This window comes from Pteropus medius, unplaced genomic scaffold, assembly GCF_902729225.1.
Source record: "Pteropus medius unplaced genomic scaffold, Ma_sr-lr_union100, whole genome shotgun sequence".
Lineage (NCBI taxonomy): Eukaryota > Metazoa > Chordata > Mammalia > Chiroptera > Pteropodidae > Pteropus > Pteropus medius.
In genome coordinates this window covers 8230-30557 of record NW_024351882.1, presented here as the reverse complement: position 1 = coordinate 30557, position 22328 = coordinate 8230, and the positions used below count along the sequence as shown (strand labels likewise).

Here is a 22328-nt window from a genome sequence, read left to right as displayed (position 1 = left end):
GAAACTCATAAAAAGAACTAAGTACAACTTCTAGAGATGAAGAACACCACAATAGGTGAAAAATGAAATAGCAATCTTGGGAAAAAGACTTGACCAAATGGAGGAAGGGATCAGTGATATTGAAGACAGAGATCTAGAAATAAATCAGAAGCAAGAGGAGAGAAACCAAAGAAAGAAAAATAATGTAAGGGAAATACAAGAACTAGCTGATACCGTCAGGAAAGGAAACAGGAATAATGGGTATTCTTGAAGGAGAGTAAAAGGAGCAGGGATTACAAATAATTTTCAGTCAAATATGTGATGTGATTTCTGAAATCTAAGCGATGAGCTGAAGTTTGGAATTCTAGAAGTCAATAGAACACCCAATTATCTCAACACAAAAAGGCCTTCTCCAAGACACATTGTATTAAAATTATTAGAATTCAACAACAAAGTCAGAATTCTCAGGGAAGTCAGCAAAAAGACGGCAGTAACCTATAAAGGAAAATCCATTAGATTATCATCTGATTTCTCAGCCCAAACCTGAGAAGCAGAAAGGAGAGGAATCATGTATTCAAACTATTAAGTGAAAGAAAATAGCAGCCAAGAATAATGTACTCGACTATGCTCACTTTTAGATATGAAGGAGAAATAAATGCTTTCTAGACATACATGGATGGTGCAAATTCTCCACTATGAGGCCTGCATTACAGAAAATACTGAAAAAGGTCAGCTCATTGAAAACAAAATGACCAAAAATAAAATACATAATTAGGAGTAAAGTGACTAGCGAGAAGAAAAAAGCAGAGGAGTACAACCCTTACGAAGAACAGGGCATTATAAGCTTAAATAATAAGAAGAGATATGCTTTAGCAAGATAGTAATGAATGTTCAGCACACATAGAGACAAATTGAGACAACAATGACTGAAGGGGGGAGGATTCAAAGATACAAATTCTCAAAGGAGAATGGAGATAAGGCATACACAGAAGAAAATGGGTGACTGTATATAGGGAACTGTCCTTTACATATTCATAATAACCATATGCCAAAGATTCAGAATTGAATTATATAACATAAAACAAGAAGGACCAGAGGGAAAATCTACAAAACTTAATCAAATTTAAAGTAACAAACAAACAAACGTAATAGACACACTAGGAAAATGAAGCAATGGAAGCACAGAACTACCAGAAAGCAAAAGATAAAATGGTTAAAAGAAGACCTCATATTTCAATAATCATCCTAAATGTAAAAGCCTCAACTCACCAATAAAAAAGGCACATAGTTGTAGCATGGATCAAATAACAAATCCCAAATATATACTGCCTCCAGAAGACACATCTTAGTTCCAAAGACAATATAGACTCAAAAAGAAAGGGTCAAAAATAATATTTCAAGCAAATGGCATTCAGAGAAAAGCGGGAATAGCAGTATTGATATCGGATGAAATAGATTCAAAATAAAAAAGATGAAAGATACTGAGGGACATTTCATAATGATAAAAGAGAATCATGCACAGAGAAGACATAATATTTATTAATACGTATGATCCCAATAAGAGAGCCCCAAAATCTAGAAAGTAATTACTAACAGAACTAAAAAGAGAAACAGAAAAGAACATTATCATTGTAGGAAATCTAAATACAACACTGTTGGATATGGACAGATCACGCAAACAGAAAATCAATAAGGAAATTTCATCTTTAAATGACACATTACATCAACTTAACACAAGTGACATTTACAAAGACTTTCATCCCCAAACAGTTGCTTATACATTCTTCTCTAGGGCACATGGAACATTCTTATGGATTGATCAGAACCTGAAACACAGAGATAGTCTCAACAAATATTAGAGGGTGGAATCATACCAATCGTATTTGCCAATCATAATGTTTTGAAGCTAGAGATCAGCCAAAAAAGAAAGCAGATAGAACCAAAAATACATGAAGATTAAACAACATACTACTAAAGAAAAACTGGGTTAGAGATGAAATAAAAAGAGAGATCAAGTGAGACATAGTAATGAATGATAATGATAGTAAAACATATCAAAACTTTTGAGACATGGTAAAAGCAGTTATAAGAGGAAAGTTCATATCATTACAGGCCTATTTGCAAATTGAGAAGGAGCCCAAATAAACAACCTAACATTAACCTCAAAAACTAGAAATGGAAGAAGAAATAAAGCCTAAAGTTAGGAGAAGGAAAGAAATAATCATAGAGCAAAAACAAATAAAATTTAAAACAAAAAATTAATAGAAAAAAGATAAACCCCTGGCTACATTCACTAAAGAAAAAAGAAGACAGACACAAGTAAACAAAATCAGGGACAAGAAGCTGGAAAACTATGACAGACACCGCCAAAACATAAAGGATCATACAGAATACTACAAAAAAGTATATAATACCTAATTTAATAACTGAGATTAAATGGATCAGTACTTAGTAATATATAACCTTCCTAGACTGCATCAAGAAGAACTGTAAAATCTAAACGGACTAATCAGCAGTTTGGAAATTGAAACAATCATCATAAACCTACCAAAAAGGAAAAGTCCAGGACCAGTTAATTCACCAGTGAATTTTACTAAACATTCAAAGATACAATCCCTATTCTCCTCAACTCTTCCAAAAAATCAAAGATGATACAATACCTCTCAACTCATTTTATGAGGCCAATATTACCCTGATACCAAAACCTGGTAAAGATAATACAAGGCAAAAATCTACAGACCAATATCTCTCATGAACATAGACACAAACATTCTAAATAAAATACTTGCAATCCGAAAAAGCAACATATTAAAAAGATTATACACCGTGATCAAGTAAACTTCATCCCAGAGGCACAGAGATGGTTCAACGTATGCAAATAGATTAATGTGATACACTACATTTTTTACACAAATGAAAAAAAAAGAACCATATGATCATATCAATAGATGCAGAAAAAGCCTTCAACAAGATATAGCACCATTTATGATCAAAACCCTGAAAAAAATCAGTGTAGAAGGAAAGAGCCTTAACATAGTAAAGGCCATATAGGACAAAACCTCAGCCAATATTATACTGAATGGTGAAAAACTAATGCTAGGAAAACTGGAAAGCCACCTGCAAAAGAATGAAATTAGACTGTTGTCTATCACCATAACCCAAAATTAATTCAAAATGAATTAAGGACCTGAACACAAGATCCAATATAATAAAATGCATAGAAGAAAACAGGAACAAAACTCAAGCACCTTGGACTTAAAGAGGATTTTATGAATTTGACCTCATAAGCAGGAGAGGGAAAAGCAAAATTAATGAATACAACTACATCAAATTAAAAGTTTCTGCTCAACAAAAGAAACCATCAATAAAATAAAGAGACAACCATCCAAATAGGAAAATATATTTGATCCAATAATAATAGGAAAATATAAAATAATCCAATCAGAAAATGGGCAGAGGACTGGAACAGGACATACAAATGGCCAACAAATATATGAAAAGATGTTCATCATCACTAGCTATTGGGGAAATGAAAATCAAAACCACAATGAGATATCATTTCACACCTTTTAGAATAGCTGTAATTAACAGGACAAGTAATGACAAATGTTGGAGAGAATACAGAGATAAAGGAACACTCATACACTGCTGGTGGGATTGCAAATTGGTATAGCCACAATGAAAAAACAGTATAGATGATCCATGAAAACCTAAGAATTGATCTATCATATGAATTATCAATATCACTACTGGGTATTTACCCCAAGGACTTGAAAGTCCATATCCAAAAAGATATTTGCACACCGATGTTCATTGCAGCATTATTTACTGTGGCCAGGACATGGAAGCAACTGAAGTGTCCTATGATAGATGATTGGCTAAAGAAGCTGTGGTACATATATACAATGGAATATGACTCAGCCATAAGAAGAGATGAAATACTGTCATTTCTAATAACATGGACCTCGAGATAATCATGCTAAGCGAAATGAGCCAGACGGAAAAAGTTGAAAACCACATGATATCACTTACATGTGAGATAGAAACTTAAAAGCTACAAACAGGATAGAGACTCATGGATGTGGACAATAGACTAGTGGTTACCAGAGGGTAAGGGGGACATAGATGGGCATAAAAGAGATCGAATATGTGATGATAGAAAGCAATCTAACTGTGGGAGATAAACACACAATGTGTGTGTGTGTGTGTGTATGTATGCTTTGCTGTGAAAATGTACAGCTGAAACTAATCAGATTGTTTTAACCTATGTCACCATCAAAAATAAATTAATTAATTTAAAAAAAAGAAAAAAAGGAAAAGATACAATGTAAAACAGAGAACGTGATATGTATTCACATAAAAAGCAATGTTAATATTAATTAAAAGTAAGGAGATGCACAGCATTTAAATTTTTCATAATAAAAACACCAAGTATCATTTATTTAAAGATCCTATCAGACTGGCAAACACTAAAAGCTTTAGATTTGACAACATTGTCATGAACAAGTTAGTTATAAACAGCTTCTGAGAACAGATGGTGACCGTACCAATACAGAGGACAAATTGGCACATATAGCAAACTACTTAGCTCAGGCTTTAGGTGAAAGTAAAGATTTTATAAATAATACTCACTTCAGGTTATCTTTATATATAATTACCTCTTTGCAACTCATTAACTTTGTTTCTTTATCACTAGGTCTTTGTGCCACCTTTTCCCTCGAGTGGTAATGTTTACTCACAGTAAAAGCTTTTCATCAGACTTACAACTTGTTCCCTCAGGTCACCTAGACCTTATTCTGTCTAATATATTCATAGGTCCATAAATACACACACACACACACACACACACACATACACACACACACACATATGTTTATACATATCTATAAACTTACATATATACTAACTTATGAATATGTACATATATCAGTAAGAGAATACATAGCATTTACATATTTTTAAAATGCAAATAAAAACATGTATAAATCAATTTACATAGTGTAAATGAAACAGCCCATAGAGTGAATAATGTATACATGTTTTCTGCATTAAATTTAATATAAATTGTTTCTACATGTTTTCTTTGTCATGTTTATCACTTCAATGAGAATATCCCTCCATGAAGCAGGGATTTGTTTAATTAAATGCACTATTATGAAATTACAGCATTGAGGACTTCTATGCTTGGTTCTTTATATCCTTTCCCTAGGCCTTCCACACTCCCAAAACACTGTGCCTCAAGCGCTCTTTTGAATCCTCAGCCAGATAGTTCAGTAGGAGTATATCACGTGGAATCATCATGCCATTTGAAAATATGTAGATCTGAAGGGGCTCTCAGATTTAGGTTCCTCTTTGGTAGCAGGTGTGATGGAGAAGCATAGCCTACGGGCTCCTCCTTGGCTTCACATGTTGAACTTAGCTGAAACCACATCTATGTTCCTGGCAGTGATAGTGTTAGCTGCTGCTCTTCTGCTCTGTAGCCTTGGCTTATCACCAACAGGAAGGCTGTCTTCTGTGCCCAGTGCAGGGAGCAAGCAGCATTGATACAGTGTCCCTACAGCTCTAGACAGCATTTATGGCAAGTGTGTGTACACTACGGGTCCTCACGATGTGTGACCCGGAGTCTACAGACCATTTTTGTCACTTAGGGGTGTCTATTTTTGAGGAGACCTATAGGAGGTGGTATTTGAGGATTGTGGGAGTCTTTTGGGGAGACTACACATGTAAGGTAGGGTTTGGGGACATTGGGAGTTCTTAGCATTCATATTTGAATAGCATGCAACATTTGGGGTGCTCTTGCCAATGGGGAGGTAGATTTGGATGGAATTCGAAGTTTCCCACCAAGGCAGGATTTTCTAAGAATTTCTGTTACTAAGAGTCCTGGTGAAAATGTCTGGGAAATTGCTAAAGTAGCCTTAGGGACCAGGTTTCACAAAGCAGTCTTTCAATCACTTGGGGACCTTGGGCAATGAGGTTGGACACATCAGGGTTCACAGTTTTAAACTGGATTTTTGGATTTTGAAAAAATAGTCTCCACCTCAGTCTGAAAAGGGACACTGGAGCCCAGTTTTCTGAGTTCTTTCTGAGAATCAGGGTACCACCAGGCCTTCATTGGCTACAATTTCATTCATCATTCAGGAGATGATAGGGCCTCCTTTGAGGGAAAGAGGAATGGGAATTGTGCTACATGAGCAGAGATATTATTGTGTGAAATTCCATGAACTGGTTATTTGTGAGGGACAGCACAGTGTAAGGAGAGTAGACCTTCAATTTAGAGAGGCCCTTTTTAGGATAGTTGCACATATGTCACAAAGAATATGGCTTCTGCTTACCATGCATGTAAACCATGTATATGCTCCTCTTACAGTTAATAGTGTTTTAAGCCTTGCATTCAGAGAAGGATTGGGGTCTTCCTGTATATGTGAAGAGTATAAAGCCTTCTGGTCCAATACATTGATTAGCTGCAAAAGCTCTGAATTCAAATTCTAGGCTTATTATTGTTTATCAGCTGCATGATCTTGAGCATGTTTTTTGTAGTACCCATAGGTGGACATGAGGATAATGATAATAACAACAGCAAATACTCATGAGGCACTTTACAGTGGTGGTAAGTAACCTTAGAATATGAGTCTTAACTATTATAATTCCATGCAACTTAATAGCAATGTTATTATATAGCACTTAATGTGTGTCATGGGATATCTGAGCACTTTATACGTATTTAGATGCTGCTCTTCTGCTCTGTAGCTTTGGCTTATCATCAGCAGGAAAGCTATCTCCTGTGCCCATCAGGGAGCGAGCAGGATTAATACAGGTTCCCTACAGCCCTAGACAGCATTTATTGCAAGTGTGCATACTTCAGGGTCCTCATGATGTGTGCACCTGGATCTACAGACCATATTGCCACTTAGGGGTGCCTATTTTTGAGGGGACCTTTAGGAGGTTGTATTTGAGGGTTATGAGGTGGAATTTAGGAGTCTTTGGGGAGGACTACCCATGTAAGTAATATTCATTCAATATGTATCACTAACACTACTTAATTTTTATGGAGGAGTAATGAGGCCCCCAGAAGTTGAATGTCTGCTCACTGATCACACAGTTGGGAACTAGTAGGCAGGTATGATTATCATGAGGGCCCAAGACCTCTTTTGGTCACTTATAAGTTGAGACCTCTTTTGGTCACTCTGTTTCTCTGACAAGGAGACAACTAATAAGTTATGTCAGAAAATGAGAGTGAGGACCTCCACCACAAAACTCCAGAGTTGTCAGAATCAGCTGTCACAAAACTCTGGCATTGACAAAATTTTGCAGAGGCTAGGAAAGTGTTTATTTAAATAACCAAAAACAAATAAACATATAAACAAAAAAGACATGCCTCAATCATGTTAACAGCCCCCTGCTTTGTAGATGTTAACTTATCCTAATCTAATCCACCTTTTTTCTGCTTTGTGATAGCCTTTAAAAATAACATCTGGTATTCTTTTCACAAACTCATGCCAAAGATTTCATACATCTGAGATGTTCCTTGGAAGATCCCACATGTAAAAATGCCTGTAGTTGTCTGGATTTGGAGCTCCCTCGGTACAAAGGATCTTGTCCCTGGGGATTTGCCAAAATAATTCCAGTATCAGAAGTAAAGTTTGAAGAAATAATGGCAAGAAACATCCCAAATTTGATTACAATGATCTACATATCCAACCAGCTAAAAAAAAAACCCCAAACACAATAAATTCAAAGAGATTTATACTAAGACACATTGTAATCCACCCATTCAAAGCCCAAGACAAAAGGAGAATCTTGAAAGCAGAGATTCTCAATGAGATTTACATCTGATTTCTCATGAGAAACCATGCAGAGCAGAGGGCAGTGGGGTGGCTTACTCCAAGTCCTGAAAGAAAATAACTGCTGACCAAGAATTTTATATTAGGTAGAAGTGTTTTAGAAAATGAAGACAAAACTGGGACAAACCCAGATTTAAAAACAAACAAACAAACAAACAAACAAACAAAATATCTGAGAGAATCTATTGCTAATATATCTGCCCTAGCAGAAGGCAGAATTCCTAGATGGAGTCCCTCAGACTAAAACAAAACAATATTTGACAGCACCTCAAATCCATAGACTGAAAGAGCATCAGAAAATGTAATTCTGTACATAAATACCAAACACAGTTTAAAAGTGTTCATTGTCTCAATCATGCTAGAGTCAATACTAGCCACCACATATGTCCACATTCAAATCTCCAGAATCCGTGGATTTTTTTTTTTTTTGTATAGCAAAAGAAACTGTGCAGACATAATTAAATTCAGAGCTTTGAGCTGAGGGAATGAATACTGGAATTGCCTGCATGAGTCTGATATGCAAGAAGAGTCGAAGTCAGAGGTGAAAGTATGTTAACAGAAGCAGAGAATATGTATTTGAAAACAGAGGAAGGGGCCACTGGCGAAGAGATACATATGGCCCCAAAGCAGGAAAGGCTAAGGACATATCTAAAAACGTGAGAGTCTCCCGATGAAGCCACTCCTGCCAATATCTTGCAACACTTGACTTCAGCCCAGTAAAATGGGGTTTGGACTTCTGACATCCAGAACTGTGAGAGAATAATTCAGCCATTATTTCAGCCATTACATTTCTGGAAATGTATTGCAGCAACATTAGGAAACTAATGAGGTAACTTCCCTCCCTACCACCTCAGTGTCTGAATTGAAAGACAACTGCATAGAGAAACCATTGTAAATCTGTGCTAGTTGGAACACAGTATATAAAGATGGAATTGTGATAATATCACAAAAAAAAGAGGGAATAAAATATACAGAAGCAGAATGTTATCTACCATTAAAATTAAGCTCATATTAATCTGAACTATTGTTATACATTAAAATGTCTATTTGAATATCGAGAACCACTGAGAAAATGCCTGTACAATATATACAAAAAGAAAGAACATTGTAATTTAAAAGGTAGACTTTTAGCTAGAAGATGTCCAATTAAAAGATGATTGGCAGAGCAGATTTTTTTTAAAAAACATGACAAAACTACATGCTATTGACAAAAGACAAATAGATTTCAAGTAAAATATGTAAAATACATATGTTTTCCTATGCAATTAGTATCCAAAAGATTGTTGCTATGGCTATACTAATAGCAGACAAAAGAGATTTTAAATAAAATAATAAAATAAATAAAATAAAATAATAAAATAAAATAAAATAAATAAAATAATAAAATAAAATAAAACAGAAATCAAAAAGACCTTACAGAGTGATAAATAAGTCAACTAGTCAAAAGAAATAAGATTTTTAAATATCTGTTCATTTAACAACATAGTTCCAAATACCTGAATGAAAAAAATGATAATATTTGAGGAAAAGATAGTTCAAACACATAGCCTATAACATGTGGAAAAACAAAAGGTTTCTGAGGAACCACAATACCTGAACAACATTATAAATCACTTAGATCCAACAGACATATAGAAAACACTGCTGCCATCAAGAACTGAAGAGATATCCCTCCGAAGCAAAAGAGGAACACACTCAAGAATGGACTTCATAATAGGCTGTAAAACAGGTTCTGAAATTGAATAGTTATTTTCTATGACCACAAGGGAGTGAGGAAGGAAATGGTGGAAATTTGAAAATATGTGAAAACTGACACATGCTCACAAAATTGGTTTGATTATATTGTGGCAGTGTGACCCTGCCTGGCCATTTCCTGGTTGAATGAGTTTGTTCCTGACTACCCTCCCCCACCTCAAGGTCTCTCCAAGTAACATTCATTTATTCATAGCTTGTCTACTAATTAATGTTATTCTTTATATGTATAGTTCTATAGGATTGACAAGACTATAAAACTGCCTGTTATGTTACAATCTGCGCTCAGCCTTTGTAAGATAATTAGCAGGGCCAGTGCCGGCATCAATAAATGCTGCCTCCTCCTTACAGCCTCTGTGTCCCATCTCTCCATTCATGAATCCACAATATTTCACCTTTCACAAATTGTTGCAGAACCCTTTAAACGACAATGAGGACTTACAGTACCTTAAGGGAAATTTATAGCTGTGAATGCCTACAAAGAAAGAAAGATTTCAAGTCTCTAAGGCTAAGCTTTCATCTTGATAAACTAGAACACAAACCTAAATCCAAAGTAAAGAGGAAGAGTAAAACAATAAAAATTAGTGCATGAATGAATCAGGATAGAAAAAGAAGAGAAAAAAGCAACAAAAAACAAAACTTGGTTATTTGAAAAGAATAATAAAATTTCCAAGACTTAGCTAGACTGAACAAGGGAAAAGAAGAGAAGATTCAGTTACTAAAGCTGCAAAGAATGAGATAACACTACCAACCTTATAAAAGTAAGGATGATAAGAGAGTCCTATGGGCAATTACATGCCAAGAGATTTCATAGATAAAATAGTCAAACAGCGGAAAAACAAAAGCGACAGAAATTAACTTACAACAGTAGAAAACCAGAATAGGCCCATAGCAAATAAGGGGATTGAGTTTGTAATGAAACTTTCCACCAAGAAAAGCCTGAAACCAGCTGGTTTCTATGGGGCACTCCAGGAAATGCTCTCCTGAAGATGTCAACAGCAATATGCAAAAGACTTAGGGTGTGCCACATGAGAGCAAGCAGTTGATGCGAATTTTTATCATTATTAAACAGAAATGCATCGGGGAATTACAGTGTACCTAAAGCTTCGTTATACGGTGCTGCCTCTGTTGACCTGTTGGTGTCTTTCCTATTTCACAGGCCTTGATAGCATTAGCATTCTGCTTCGCAGTATTCCTCTCAGTGTTTCAAGGCCTCCTTTAGAAGTAACAGCCTCAAAGGGGTTTTCTCAAGTGTGTGGAAATGTCCTCACCCACAACTAATTTCATGTTAATATAAAATATATGTTACTCTATCAATATTTCCTTACTACCTGCATTTAATGTGTGCTATTTACTGCGCCCAAGGCAGTGTGCTAAACCTTTTACACAAATAGTGCAAACTTTTAATTTTATCTTACTTCCATGTAACTAGGATTTCAGATTTCATAACTCATACTGAAATGAGTTATGAGATTGAAGCTGTTCTCTGAGGGGTATGGCAGAGGAATCCGAGGCAGCGGTGGCCCATGAAGCAGCCAGGTCAGGAGTGCGGAATGGAAATCAGGCAGCCCTGGTGGCAGAGAGGAAATTTCACCGCCTGAAACCAGGTGCTGTTAAGGAACGATGAGCAGTTCCTGCCTGTGGCTCCATCCACCTCTAAGGCCAGTCTTTTCTGTCCTGCACTCCTGAGCTCCTGGGCACCCTTGAAGCCTTTCAAAGTCATCATCATCTTCAGTTCAGAAAACCCTCAGCTTCTGCTAATGGGCCTCTGTAGGCCCCAGCCAGCATTGCTGGACAGAGACCAAGCCCAACTTCAGGATCAAGCCACTGCCTTCACAGTCAGTCTTTAGGCCTAAACTACCTGAGCTCAGACTCCTGATTCTGTCCCACCAGAGCAGCCCTTGTGCCAAGCACATTATCTTTTCCTTTCTTCCCTTTAAAATGGTGCTACTAGTTCTTAAATTTTTGTTTCCCACAGAGCTGTCACTAACCACAAGCGTAGCCCACCACATTTGCACCATCTCTGACCCTCATATGTCCAGCTTCCCACCATCCAAGAAGCTGTGTGTGTCTGGGCCGGATTCAAAACCAAGTTCTCCCTGTGCCTCTGCCTATTCTGTGATGTTCAAAGGGCCCTCAGGCCCTGGCAGCGTGAGTGTCTTTCCCCTGGAGACGCCTAGGTGAGGTGGTAGGCTGGGGGGCAGGAAAATGTCTCGGTCACCCGCCTGAGCTCCATTTCTGCTGTCCCCCTGAAACTGTTTCTTTTTTGCCTCCATTCTTAGGGAATGCCAAAAAAGGGCATTGAAGCATACCTACACGAAGGTCTCTACTCCCATCAGCTGTGAGTATGCCTAAGCCTTGGGATGTGAGGTGGGACAGGGCATGGCGAGTTATAGGGTTGGTTGGGGTGAGCCTTGACTCAGGGTCTCCTGTAACATGTCAGGTATGTGCTGGGCCATGAGGCAGTGAAGCATCTCCAGACATCCACTTCACCTCTTTTCTGCCTCTTGTAGTTCTACTTGCAGGAGAAGGACATTCTTAAAAATAGGGCTGAGACATCACAGCCCCACCTTGCTGAGCTCAACAGCTATGTGTCTGTCAGCACCTCTATGGGCGCCCTCGTTGAGGACTTACTTAGTGGTTTCCAGGTACCTCAGAGCATTACACTGACTCCTGATTTTCTCAGGTCCCATTACTGGCTTGTTTGTTTAGAATGAGTTTACTGGGCTAGCCTTGTGTGTCAGGTTTTGTCCTGGGAGGCTTAGGGGCAAGGACCTGAACTTGTCCTTGTGGGAACACACACCATTTCAGGAGAGAAGAAGTGGCTAGACAGAGAGGCTATAAACCCTGAACGCCGAAAGCCAAACTGCCTTGGTCTGTGAGAGCTCTTCTGGTTGTATGACAGTGAACTTAGTTTTTCTATTGGTAAAACAGGAACAATAGCAAAACCGATGAGAGTGTCTATGAGTGTTAAAGTTAAACACTTAGAATAACAGTTGGATGTGGAAAGCTTTATATAGGTATTTATTAAATAACTGGATGGGAAGGAGGAGCTGTAGGTGCCAATGTGCTGCCCTGGGTTTTCCCAGAGGGTCAGGGTACTGGAACTTGTGATGTTGGAGTGGGAAATTATCCTGGTGAATGAGGAAGTAACTCAGACATCCCTACACATTGGGGCTATGCGTGTGGTGTGTTTATTTTTTTATTTAAATTGGGGGTGGTGGTTTTGTTTATCAGCTTCCTGTATACAGTCCAGTGGTTAGATGTATATATAATTCACTGGGAAGGTAATTCCACAAATTGGTAGCCCCAGCACTATACGCAACCATTACAGTATTACTGACTTCACTGTTTGTGCTGTAATCCACATCCTCATGTCTTTTGTGACTATTAGTTTGTACTTTTTCATCCCTTCAACTTTTATACCCAGCCTTGCCACCTGACAATCACTGGTTTGTTCCCTGTACTGCGATTAAGTTTTTTGTTGTGTTTATTCTTTGCTTTGGTTTCAGAATCCATACTCACTTCCTGGTACCTCTGTACCTTTCTTATCATAGTCTGAGGATTCCTCTTCTTCAGTGAGTCTCTCGCTCACTGAGAGTGATGCATGTAATACTTTAATATAGTATTTATAGAAGAGAAATGAACCAGCAGAACTTGAGTCTTGACACCTCACTCACCCCAGCGTGCCTTTCTCCTTTGTTTTCTTCCACCCCACCCAACCCCAACATTTGGCCCTGTGTACAAGCTCTCTTCTCTGTATAGGTGGTAGTCCTTAGCAACACACCTTTGGAGGAACAATTGCAGATGGGTGCATTCTGTCACAGCCATGGAATCAAGCTGGTGGTGGCAGATACACGGGGACTGTATGGGTGAGTGCCATCTTCTCCCTTCTCTTCCAACCCCTGACAAGCCAAGGCCCAAACCTCCAGGGGCACTCACTACCCTCAAGCTCACCCCAGCCAATTAGGTTTTTGATTGTGGCATATTCAGCTCTCACCAGGGAGCATGAGCAGCACATGGTTGACAGCAGTGATGTTCTGAGTTTGCTTGGCAATGATTCAGTGCATCTTGGAGGGCACGTGGGTGCATGGGTCTCAGGCATCAATTCTGTTGTCTCTCTCTGGAGGCAATTGTTCTGTGATTTGGCAAGAAAATAGCCTCTCAGTGCTATGGTTTCTATGGTTACCAAGGACCTGTCAGGGAAGTGGGCAGTAGTAGTCATTCCTGTCCTCTCCTGCTGCCCTGAGCCTATCTCTGAGGCTCACTTCTCTTCCAACCAGGACAGCCCTGGTGTCGTCACCTGCCTGGATGAGGTCCGGCATGGATTCGAGAGCGGTGACTTTGTCTCCTTCACAGAAGTCCAGGACACGAATGAACTCAACGGCACCGGCCCCATGCAGATCAAAGTTCTGGGTAAGCTGGGGCTGAGGGCAAGGACAAGTTGCTTAGAGCAAATGAGAGGTGACTCTAGCTTGTGTGCTCACTCAGAGGCCAAGAGGTGACTGCATATTGGTAGCCTGAATTGTGCCAGAGGCCAAGTGGAGTGGCCTCTCTGAAATCTGAGCTAGGACTTAGGAGGACTGTGTTCATGGGACCTTACAAAAGAGGTTTGTGTTGAACCAGTGGCCAAAGAGGTTTATACCACTGGCGTTTGATTTGATTTCCATTTTGGTGTCTTGCTTGTATTTCATTGTTAAGTGCTTGCTTTAGATGTGGTATACAACTTTCAGTGTACTTAGCATAGTCTCAAAGTAATCCTTTCTCACTGCACACGTGTAAAAGGGCCTCACAACACAATGTCCAGGTTGTGGTTCACCATTTGCTATTGTTCATAATTGTTGTGGGTCTGAAACTTGTCAATACATTGGTTTTGTCTCGGTATTTAACTTTCTAAAGCGATTTAAAGAAGAAAGAAGAAAATTTATTTTTACCCACATGTCACCATTTCCAGTGTACTACTTCTCTGTAGATCCAGGTTTACATCTGGTATCATTTTCCTTCTACAAGAGGGATGCCCTTTAACATTTGTCATAGTGTGGGCTTTTCTGGTGGTGAGTCATTGAGCTTTACAGTTTAAGCTTGAAATTCTCTTTATTTTGCGGCTATGTTGAAAGATATTTTTTGCGGGGCTGTAGAGCTCCAGATTGACATGTTTTTCATCGCTTTAAAGATGTTGCTCGCATTATTGTCCACAAGAAGCCTGCTGCCCTTCTGGTCCTTGTTCCTCTGTAGGTAGCATGCTGCTTTTCCCTTGTTGTTAAGCAATGTGATTATGGTGTATTTTAGTGTAATTTTCTCCATGTTTGTTTTTCTACATGTTGTTTACTGAATTTATGTTGTCCGTGAGTTTATGGTTTTATCATATTTGAAGTTAGTGGTCACATTTTTCTTCAAAATAATACTTTCTCACTCCCTCCGGCCCAATCTTCTCTTTCCAGAAAGCCATTACGTATTATTAAGCCACTGAGTTTTACTTTTTGACTTTTTATTATAATACTGGATATTTTCTTTTACTGTGTCCAATTTGCTCATCTTTTGGTGTGTTAATTTGTTAATCCATCCATTGTATAAATTTAGTAGAGCAATATCATTAAAAGTGCTGTTTGAAATATTTCATGTGACACAAAAATTTCTAGAAAATCATTACTACATGAAGGAGATACTTGGAAGATTTTAAACACACAAATTACGGGTGAAAACTGCACATAGCCAACCAAGTTGTGGGACCAAAACAAGTTTTGGAATCAATAAGAGCCCCCGAATTTACAAATTTCTTGACAACTTAAGGCACAGACTGATGGTCTAGTAATTTTTTAACTTTATTTTATTCTTTTTTAAAGGCCAGTGTTTTTTGGTTTGGGGTTTTTTGTATTATATATACATAATTTTTTAAAGATTTTCTTTTTTTATATTTTTCTCTCTCCATCTTCCCTCTCTTCTGGTAACCACTACTCCATGGTCTATGCACATGATTCTCTGTTTGTCTTGTTCATTTGTTGTTTTTAGGTTTGTATACCACATATGTGATATCATGTGATTTTCAGCCTTTTCTGTCTGGATTATTTCACATAGTATGATTATTGCAAGGTCCATCTATGTTGTCTCAAATGACAGTATTTCATCTCTTCTTATGGCTGAGTCATATTCCATTGTCTATATGTACCACAGCTTTTTTAGCCAATCATCTATCATAGGACACTTTGGTTGCTTCCATATCCTGGCCACTGTGAATAATGCTCCTATGAATATCAGTGTGTCAATATCTTTTCTGATAGGAGTTTTCAAGTCTTTGCAGTAAATATCCAGTATAGGGATTCCTGGATTATACAGTGGATTAATTGTTAGTTGTTTGAGGAACGTCCATACTGTTTTCCATAGTGGCTGTACCAATTTTCAGTCCCACCGGCAGTATATGAGAGTTCCTATTTCTCCAGATCCTATTCAGCATTTATTACTTGTACTGTTGCTTATAGCCATTCTAACAGGTGAGAGATGGTATCTCATTGTGGTTTTGAGTTGCATTTCCCTAATAACTAGTGATATACATCTTTTCATTTATTTTTTGGACACATTTATTTGTATATCCTCTAAGGAGAAGTGTCTGTTCAGGTCCTCTGTCCATTGGATTGTTTTTTGTTTGTTTGTTTGTTTTTTGTTATTGAGTCATATGAGTTCTCTGTATATTTTGGACAGGAGCCCCTTATTGGAAGTGTTGCTTGCAAATATATTTTCCCATTCAGATGGTTGTCTCTTTACCTTGTTTATGGTTTCTTTTGCTGAGCAGAATCTTTTTAGTTTGATGTAGTCCCTTTCATTTATTTTTGATTTTCTTTCACTTGCCTTTGAGGACAAATTCATAAAATCCTCTTTAAGTCCAAGGTCCTTGACTTTCATCTTATGTGTTCTTCTATGCATTTTATTGTTTAGGTTTTATATTCAGGTCCTTAATCCATTTTGATTTCATTTGGGTGTGTGTTGATAAACAACAGTCTAGTTTTATTCTTTTGCAGGTGGCTTTCCAGTTTTCCCAGCACCATTTATTGAAGAGGCTTTCCTTTCTCCACTGTATTTTTTTTTTGTCAAAAATTATTTGCCCATGTAAATGTGGATTTACTTCTAGACTCTCAAATCTGTCTCACTGCTTTCTGTGTCTGTTTTTCTGCCAATACCATGCGATTTTAATTACTGTCACTTTGAGGTATAATTTCAAGTCAGGCAGAGTGATGCCACCAGCCTCTTTCTTTTTTTCTCAGGATTGCTTTGGGAATTCAGTGTCTTTTGTGCTTCCATACAAATCTGATGATCTTTCTGTTGTACTTCTTTAAAAAATACTGGTTAGATTTTTATGGGGGTTGTAATAAATATGTATACTATTTCAGATAATAGGTCATTTTAACTATGTTGATTCTTCCAATCCAAGAACACAGAATATATTACTATTTCTTTGTATTTTCTTCAATTTCTTTTTAATAGGGTCTTACGGTTTTCATTATATAGGTCCTTCACTTATTTCATTAGATTTATTTCTAGGTATTTTATTCTTTTTATTGCAATTGAAAAAGGAATTATTTTTCCTACTTCTTTTTCTGATACTTCATTATTAGAGTATAGGAACACTATGCATTTTTGAACATTGATTTTGTATCCAGAAATGACTGTATTTGCTTGTTGTTTCTAGTGGTGTTCCTGTGGAATCTTTAGGGTTTTCTATATAGAGAATCATGTCATCCACAAATAGTGACAATTTGATTTCTTTGTTTCCTATTTGGATGACTTTTATACTTTATATCTTTCTCTTGCATAATTGCACTCTCTAGGACCTCCAAAGTTATATTGATTAACAGTGGTGATAATGGACAGACTTGCCTTGTTTCTGATCTTAGAAGGAAGATTTTTAGTTCTCACCATTAAGTAAAATGTTGGCTGAGTGCTTGTCATATATGGCCATTTTTATGTTAAGTTACTTTCCTATTATACATATTTTGTTAAGTGTTTTGATCATAAATAGATGCTGTATCTTGATGAAGGCTTTTTCTGCATCTATTAATATGATCATATGATTCTTATTTTTAATTTGTTTATGGAGTGTATCATATTAATCGATTTGCATATGTTGAACTATCCCTATGCCTCTGTGATGAAGGCCCCTTGGTCGTGGTGTATAATCTTTTTTAATATGTTGCTGTATTCAGTTCACTAGTATCTTATTTAGGACTTTTGCATCTGTGTTCATGAGAGATATTGGTCTGTAGTTTTATATTTTTACCAGGTTTTGGTGACAAAACCTGTAATATTGTAATATTGGTCTCATTAGATGAGTTGGGAAATATTGCCTCCTCTTTGATTTTTTGGAAGAGTTTGAGGAGAATAGGTATTAAATGTTCTTTGAATGTTTGGTAGAATTCACTGGTGAAGGCATCTAGTCCTGGACTTTTACTTTTTGGTAGGTTTTTGATGATTGTTTAAATTTCCGTATGCTAATTGGACTATTTAGATTTTCCATTTCTTCTTGATGCAGTCTAGGAAGGTTGTATTTTTCTAAGTTCTGATCCATTTCTTCTAGATTATTGAATTTGGTGTTATATATTTTTTTATAGTATTCTCGTATCTTTTGTATTTCTGCAGTGTCTCGAAATTTCTCCTCTTTCATCCCTGATATTGTTTCCTTTCTCTTTTCTTTTTTAGTGAGTGTGCCAGGGGTTTGTCAATTTTGTTAAGCTTTTCCAAGAACAAGCTCTTTGTTGCATTTATTTTTTCTATTTTTTTGTTTGTTTGTTTTAAATTTCATTTATTTCTGCTCTAATTTTGATGATTTCTGTCCTTTTGTTGACTTTAGGCTTCATTTCTTCTTCCTTTTCTAGTTTTTAAAGATGAAGTGTTAGGTTGTTTATTTCAGATTGTTCTTATTTTTGGAGGTAGACCTGTAATAATATAAGCTTTCCTCTTATGACTGATTTTTCCATGTCCCAAAAGTTTTGATATGTTGTATTATCATTATCATTCATTTATATGTATTTCTTGATATCTCTTTTTATTCTCTGAGCCAGTTTTTCTTCAGTGGTAAGTCGTTTAATCTATTTGTGGTTCTTCCTGCTTTCTTTTTACAGCTGATCTCTAGTTTCAAAGCATTATGATCAGATAACATGGTAGTATGATTTCAACTCTCTTATATTTGTTGAGGCTATCTCTGTGTCCCAGTATTTGGTGAATCCTTGAGAATGTTCTATGTGCCCTAAGGAAGAATTTATAAGCAGCTGTTTTGGGATGGAAGGTTCTGTAAATGTCAATTATGTCCAATTGGTCTAAAGTATCATTTCAGGATGTTATTTCCTTATAGATTTTCTGCTTGGATGATATGTCTATATCTGACAGTGGGGTATTTAGCTTCCCTACTATGATAGTGTTTTTGTCTGTTTCTCCCTTTAGTTCTGTTAGTAATTGCTTTAATATTTTAGGCCTCCCTGATTGGGAGAATAGATATTAATAAGTGTGATCTCTTCTTGGTGACTGATTTCCTTTATCATTATAAAGTGTTTCTCAGTATCTTTCTTTACCTTCTTTATTTTGAAGTCTATTTCATCCAATATTAGTACTTCTACTCCAATTTTCTATGAAAGTCATCTGATTGAAATATTTTCCACTCTTTCTCTTTGAGTCCATTTTTGTCTTTGGAGCTGAGATGTGCCTCCTGGAGGCAGCATACGGTTGGGTTTTGTTTTTTTATCTATTCTGCAACTCTGTGCCTTTTTATTGGTGAGTACAGTCCATTTACATTTAGGATAATTATTGAAATATGAGATCTTCTTATAACCATTTTATTTTTGCTTTCTGGTAGCTTGGTGTTTCCATTGCTTCTTTGTTCTTATGTTTCTGTTTTCTTTATTTTGGTTGGGTTTTGCGGGTTTTCCCTCTGATCATTCTTGTTTTATGTTACATACTTCCTTTCTAAATCTGGCCTGTGGTTACCATTACAAATATGAAAAGGATAGTGGCATATATACAGTTGTCCCTTTTCTTCTGCACATGCCTTATCTCCATTCCCCTTTGTGAATTTAAATATTTGAATCTTCCCCTTTTCAGTCATTCTTGTCTCAATTTGTCCTTCTATCTGCTAAAAGTTCATTACTATCTTGTTAAAGCAATTTTTTTTCTTATTTTAAGCTTAGAATGCCCTGTTCTTAGTAAGGATTGCACTCCTCTGCTTTTATCAGCCTGCTAGTCACCTTATTCCTAATTATGATTTTGTTTGTTTGTTTGTTTTAGGTGGGCATTAATGGAAGTGTGTTCTGCTTTTTGTTTGTTTGTTTGTTTGTTTTTGTTTTGTGTTACTTTAATATTTCTGAGATTCGTTGTAGAGAATTTCTTGAGTTACCATTAGAACTCTTTAGGTCTTGCTTTTGTATTTCCTGGTGTGGTACGTTAGCCTAGGGGACTTATTGGGTCTGCAGTAGATCTGGGGCAGAAGGAGTAGAGGTTTCTGATGTATTAACAGGGCTTAGAGCCAAGGTCTCCAACATCTGAGTTGGAGGAGAACAGCTTTTACATTGCTGTTTTGGTGGTGCTGTTGATTTGGAGGGGGTGGGCAGGGCAGGACGGTTGGTGAATGGACTGACAGATACACATCTGTCCTATTCATTCTCGTAGATCCCTTCTGAACAGTACCTCCAGCTTCTCTGACTACACCATGGAGGCATCGTCAGTCAGGTCAGAGTACCTAAGAAGATCAGTTTTGTTAGAATGTGTGGGGGATGGGCTGTAGGGTTGCAGACACATGTAGGTCTTTCTCTTCTCAGAGCCCAATATCTCTCCCTAATAAATCCTTGCCAGCCTCGCTGGCAGAGCCAGATTTTGTGGTAACAGATTTTGCCAAGTCCTCTTGCCCTGCCCTGCTGCACATTGGCTTCCAGGCCCTGTACCAGTTCTGTGCTCAGCACACCCATCCCCTTGTCCCCACAATGAGGTTCATGGGTGGGAAAGCCATCCTGAGTCCCAGGTCCAAAGCCAACCATTCTTTTCTGTCTACTTTCTCACCCATTTCTCCCTGTCCCCATAGTTTCCTGACTAATTCTCTTTTGATCCTTTCTGTCCTACCAGAAGTATGCACCAGAACTGGCAGACTGTGAATGCCTAAGCCCTGCCAACAGTACAGCAGGGCGACTTGGATGAAGAGCTCATTTGGAAACTGGCACATGTGGCTGCTGGGGACCTGGAACCTATGAACGCTTTCATTGGGGGCCTGGCTGCCCAAGAGGTCATGAAGGTTGGTGTGGGTGGAGAATGAAAGGGCTAGAAATGGTCCAGGTGGCTTCCTGTCTTGTCTTCAGGGTTTAATTAACTGGAGACCACATGCCCTTTCTGTCCCCTGCCCAGGCCTGCTCTAGGAAGTTCATGCAGTGGCTGTACTTTGATGCCCTTGAGTGTCTCCCCAAGGACAAATAGGCCCTCATAGAAGACAAGTGTCTCCCGGTATGTGGGTGGGACCCATGGGGAAAGGGTTATTGCAAGTCTGTGTAAAACAGCTCTTCTCTGACCCTCTTTCTTTCACGTGACTCAGTGCCAGAACCGTTACGATGGGCAGGTGGCTGTATTTGGCTCAGACCTTCAAGAGAAGTTAGGCAGGCAGAATTACCTCTTGGTGAGTGACCACGTTGGATACCAGCTACCTTCATCTCTAATACCCTCTCATCACCTCATCTGGAGTCTCCTCCCATCTCATGAGGGAGAATCTTGTTTCTTACATCCTTGTCTCATCTTCTTTTCTATTTTCTTCATACCAAGGACAAGCCTGATCTGTCCCTTTATCCTCGCCTCTGGTGGCCTCCTTTATTCTGCCCTCTACAGCCTCCTTCCTTAGGTGACCCTCAGTTTTTTATGGCCCTGGGACCTCACTGTGGAGTATTAGACTCATACGCTCTTGCTGTCTCTACAGGGGGATTGAGGGGATAAAGGACTTAACTCTGTGGCTTCGCTACACTCAGTCTCACTAACCAGCCTCTGTCTCTCTCCTTGTGCACCTCCTAGGTGGGTGCAGGGGCCGTTGGCTGTGAGCTGCTCAAGAACTTTGCCATGATAGGTCTAGGCTGCGGGGCAGTCACTATTACAGACATGGACATTATTGACAAGTCCAACCTGAACCGACAGTTTTTGTTCCGGCCTCGGGATGTCACGGTGAGTGGGGCAGGCATGGTGAGGCGTGAGCTGCTTCTCCCACTTCTGTCTCATCTTTTTTGTGTTATCGATCTTCATAAATCCTTTCCTTTGCTGTTCTCCCATATAAGTCTTGCTTTCAGTGCATATTTTGTTGTGTACTGAATACATATTTTTACTTCATTTGTCATTGTTCACCTCCCTCATCCTTTTGTTGTCCTTTCACTGTTTTAGTCATTGCTGATGTGGGCCTAGGAACTATGGAAGCATGGTCGGTTATAGAGGGATCTTATCTGGGAAGGACTTGTCAAGTTCTGTGTCATTTTTGCCTACTCCCAGTCTGTCTTTTGTCTCCTTTTATCATGTAATTAAGAGGCATTTCTCTATAGACATTTGGAACACATAAAGTAGCAGAAGAATAGTTCCTGCCCTTGACTAGTGGGAAGACACAGAGTAAATGAGAGGTTCTCAGAATGTGGTCTGAGGTCGTCTTAGGGTCCGTGACGCACTTTCATGAAGTCCAGAAGATCACAGTCCTTTTAAGAAAAATACTAAGACATTATTGGCATGTTTCGTTTTGAGGTTATCAGGTGAAAGTGGAATTGT

At 38.1% G+C, this 22328-nt stretch overlaps 1 pseudogene; it reads left to right on the top strand.

The window, feature by feature from the left end:
- Positions 1 to 11606: 11606 nt before the first annotated feature.
- On the top strand, positions 11607 to 22082 carry LOC120589129 (ubiquitin-like modifier-activating enzyme 1; annotated as a pseudogene).
- The last annotated feature ends 246 nt before the right edge of the window (positions 22083 to 22328 follow it).